The sequence below is a fragment of the Zingiber officinale genome, chromosome 5A, assembly GCF_018446385.1.
Source record: "Zingiber officinale cultivar Zhangliang chromosome 5A, Zo_v1.1, whole genome shotgun sequence".
In the NCBI taxonomy this organism is placed as follows: Eukaryota; Viridiplantae; Streptophyta; class Magnoliopsida; order Zingiberales; family Zingiberaceae; genus Zingiber; species Zingiber officinale.
Window position 1 is genome coordinate 5,084,798 of NC_055994.1, and position 4,510 is coordinate 5,089,307.

The 4,510-nt window shown below is 39.3% G+C and overlaps 2 non-coding genes and 1 pseudogene across 2 annotated transcripts; all 3 read left to right on the top strand.

Moving 5' to 3' along the window:
- The first annotated feature begins 2,496 nt into the window (after nt 1–2,496).
- Nucleotides 2,497–2,693, top strand: LOC121983469. Its single transcript, XR_006112520.1, has one exon. It is a non-coding gene; the product is annotated as a U2 spliceosomal RNA (small nuclear RNA).
- A 365-nt stretch (nt 2,694–3,058) lies between these two features.
- On the top strand, nt 3,059–3,155 carry LOC121983693 (annotated as a pseudogene).
- Nucleotides 3,156–3,798: 643 nt separating this feature from the next.
- Nucleotides 3,799–3,999, top strand: LOC121983673. Its single transcript, XR_006112691.1, has one exon. It is a non-coding gene; the product is annotated as a U2 spliceosomal RNA (small nuclear RNA).
- The last annotated feature ends 511 nt before the right edge of the window (nt 4,000–4,510 follow it).

The following is a 4,510-nucleotide window of genomic DNA, read 5'->3' on the forward strand; positions in this document are numbered from 1 at the left end:
GAAGGCTCTTCGGTGCAAGCACTCTAACGCTCAAGTTAGAGAAGGTGCTAAAGAAATGAGTGAAGGACAGTGATTATAAATAGTGAATTTTCAGAGCAAAGCCTACCTACGCCTTGAGGAGGAGACCCCTTATATAATCCCATTCTTCATCTCTGTAGGAATATCAATGTCTTACTAAAATAGGATCAACCATTCTGCCAATCTACAGTCTTTTCTAAATTGAGCCGATCATCTCTGAGCTTGTAGGGTGGAAACTTCCACAGTACGAACAACATAGAAAATATTTCTTTGATTCTCTAACAACGTTTACATAAAATACCAAAAACAAATATCTGCTGAGGGGTTATTAATTGTAACACTTCAACAGTGAGCCGGACGAGTCATATCTGCTGTTCGATCGGACATCGCTCTTGAGCGGGTCCGATCGACTACCGAAGGTTAGGTACCTTGAGGACTCGGCATCGGGTCGGACAAAGAGCCCAATCGAGTAGTATGTCTAGAAGATCCAATCGGACCAAGAGGACTCAGGTTCCAATCGAGCCAGGAGGACTCGGGAGCCGCTCGGACAAAAGGTCCGATCGGCTGAAGTGCTCGGTCGAGCTCGACGACCGTGCGAACCCTGATTGTTGAACCTTCTTTGATTTTGACCGCCACATTATCTAGCCTTCTTAATTTCGTCCCCAACTTCAGGGCCCCAGCATATTCGCCGTATCAATAGAAAATCCATCCTAGCAGGTATTGCCACCATTTTGCGACTTTCAAACATCTGGACCAGGAGAATCATGACAATGACGTGCCCACCTTTGTTTTTAACTCGTCAAGTGAGCTAATCTGCATCCACTTTGGCCTCTCCTATATGGAACAAAAGACTCATCATTTTGTTTGTAGAAAAGGATTTGTTAGCAATTCCAACGCTGTCGTTGCACGTAGGCCAATTGGAACACAACTCAGGAGAGTAAAATGATTTTCTTGTTCGTAGGATGTGGAGTAATACAGATTGCTAGTTTGGAAAAAGATACTGGAACCTCATTATTGATTCAGTTAAGAGACACAATTACCAGTAATTAAGTTCAGAAAAATTGTTTTGAAGCAGAAATTTGGTGCAGAGTTGGAGCATTTGAAAAAGATAAATTCCAGAGTTTACTGTAGCTTTTTCTTTTTATTTTATTTTATTTTATTTATCTCTTGAAGATTATTAGTACGTTTAAGGCAAACATCCCAAACAGAGAAGATCCCTTTAAAGCACGATCAACATGAGAAGGCGTGTTAGGGGTTAGATTGCTGATGAACAGTCGACCACATAAACCCCTACCAAAAATCAGCATCACTGTTCAAGCAAGATAAACATCTGCAGAAATGATAAATTATCACCGCAACTTAGCATGTTTAAAGCAGGCTCGAAATACATGTCAAAAGAAATCCAAACTAATCTTTCTGTAAATTGCAAATGCGTAGCATGTTTAAACTTAAACTTAATTAGCTTGTGATCCCATCAACTTGGTGAGGATGAGGAACCGAAACCAGATTTGATATTTTACTTCATTTCCTAACACAAGTATGCTTGTGATCCCATCAACTAGATCATCTACAAATGTAAATTTTATTCTCACAGTAAAGTAAAGACTTGGTGGTTCAGGAAAAGGGAATAGTGGTAAGTATGGAGATCAAAGCAACGAATTCCCAAACCACAAGGATGATGAATAAAGGAGGAATGGAATGGAAGCGCAGTTGCTTACCCTCTCGACGGTGGACTCCACTCCGTGGTAGGCGCTGGGATCGACTGTGAGCTTGTGACCGAACTTGGAATCGGGCGGGGTCGACCTCGGCACCCAAATAGCAAATAGCAAATAGCAAATAGCAAATAGGTTCCGTCTTGAGCGGCAGTGGAACGGGGAGCGTTGGGGATGCCTTCTCCCGTTCTCCGTGGGAGCGCAAGCGCAAGTGAGGAGAAAAGGAGGATAAGCTGCAAATGCAACGGATCGGGGAGCTTCTGCGGGCAGGGCGGAGAACAGATGAACCGAGGAGAGGGGCGTCGACGGCGAACAGATGGAGATGGAGAGGAAGGTGGCTGCCACGGAGAAGAGGGCAAACCGAGCCGCTAAATCGACAGAGAGCTTCAGCCGAGAAGGGGAGGAGCCAAGTGCTTACTGCCTCGCGACGTGGGACGGGGTTTTGACTCGTCCCTCTCGCATTCGCTCCGGCACTTGTTCTATCCTCTCGCGTACAAGGTGAGTCTCCCTATTGTGGAACTACTAAACACAAGGTTCGGACTCGGTCGGGTGCTCGTCACCCTCACTCCCCTTTTGATTTGATCGTTGTTTAGGAAAGAGAAAGAGAGTACTCGTTCGTTCTGAACTTAAACCTGAAACAAGAGGCGGAGAGGAGGTGAGGTCTGATAAATGAAGAACAATGAAACTTTAGTCCCATGTCGCTAAATCAACCTCTTCCAATGAGACTGAGAACTTTAAAGCAAGGAAAGATTGTGTCGTTCAATTCATACCTTTCTCGGCCTTTTGGCTAAGATCAAGTGTAGTATCTGTTCTTATCAGTTTAATATCTGATACGTGGGCCATTGGTCCACTATGATATTAAATTAATTTTTTATGGGGAGAGGGTTCATCATAATAGCTTGCTATTGGAATCCTTGCGTGTCGCCTTTGTGTTGCACTATTGCATAGGCTGGCGCACTCGACCAAATATAATTTAAATAAACAAAATTACCTTTATAAAAGTTATATTAAATTGAGTTAGTTCTTAATTTAAGTCTTATGTTTTGCTTCTTTAAAAATCATTAGATACCTTGCTAATACATGGATGTCAACAAATGAAGTCGCTATATCGACATAGAGCTTTGGTAGAGAGATGGCGGAGGGAGAGATGGGCAGTTGAAGATAAGGATGACTCCGAGTAACCCCCTGTTCCGTAAAACACGTTATGACATGAGACTATACTAAAGAGGGTGAAGAGCATGGAACTTTAGTCCCACGTCGTTGAATTAAGCATTTCGGGCGCGATTTGGATCTCTTAAAAGAAGGTAGTATGTAACTATCCAATTTATATATTTTCACAACCTTTTGGCTAAAATCAAGTGTAGTATATGTTCTTATTAATTTAATATTTGATATGTGAGTCATCGGTTGATGCACTAACCAAATATAATTTAAATATCATGATTAGCATTACAAAAATTATATTAAACTGAGCCAGTCTAATTAAAATCGATTTTGTTTTGCAACCTTGCATATTTCACGTCGAGAGTTTAGATATGGGAATTGGCCTTTGTTGGTTCCATTCTGGTTGATAGAAAAACATATCTAGAGTATTACTCATGAACTTAAGCATTTCTAGAGTATATTGAACTTAGACCGTAAATAAGGCGAGTTTGATTTTAGTGTGTTCAAGTATAAATAAGTTAAGTTTTAGCGTGCGAAAGTTATTTTGAAGTTTATTTTATTTTTTATTAGTTGATTCAAATTTGGTTTAAGCTTTCATTCCTTTAGATATTCTTGTCTTGACAATACACAGATGCTGCCACCAAGAGCCTTTCCCTCTTGTATAAATTGGAAAGTGTGATCCCAACAAATCTAGCGGCTATATCGACAGCGGGCTTCGGCGGAGAGATGGGCAGTTGAGGATAAGGATGGCTGCGAGTAACCCCTAGTTCCGTAAAACACGTTATGACATGAGACTATACTAAAGAGGGTGAAGAGCATGGAACTTTAGTCCCACGTCGCTGAATTATGCGCTTCGGGCGCTATTTGGATCTTTAAAAGACGGTAGGATGTAACTTCCCAATTTATATCTTTCTCAGTCTTTTGGCTAAAATCAAGTGTAGTATATATTCTTATTAATTTAATATTTGATATGTGAGCCATCGGTCTATTATGATGTTAAATTAATTTTTTTATTGGGAGAGGGTTTACCACACTAGTTTGCTACTGCTATCCTTATGTGTGTTGCCCTTGCGTTACACTATAGTATGGGTTTGATGCACTAACCAAATATAATTTAAATATCAAGATTAGCATTACAGAAATTATATTAAATTGAGCCAGTCTAATTAAAATCGATTTTGTTTTGCAACCTTGCATATTTCACGTCGGGAGTATAGATATGGGAATTGGCCTTTGTTGGTTCCATTCTAGTTGATAGAAAAACATATCTAGAGTATTACTTGTTAACTTAAGCATTTCTAGAGTATATTGGACTTAGGCCGTAAATAAGGCGAGTTAGGTTTTAGTGTGTTCAAGTATAAATAAGTTAAGTTTTAGCGTGTGAAAGTTATTTTGAAGTTTATTTTATTTTTTATTAGTTGATTCAAATTTGGTTTAAGCTTTCATTCCTTTAGATATTCTTGTCTTCTCAATTTAAGCATATCTTAAACTTCTCAATTTAAGTTTGATTTGAACTTGATCTTTTAGATATTATCGAACTCTAAATTTAAACTTATTTGATTATTTAAAATTTTTACTTGTTTGATCAATTATTAAACTATCATAATTTAAATTTA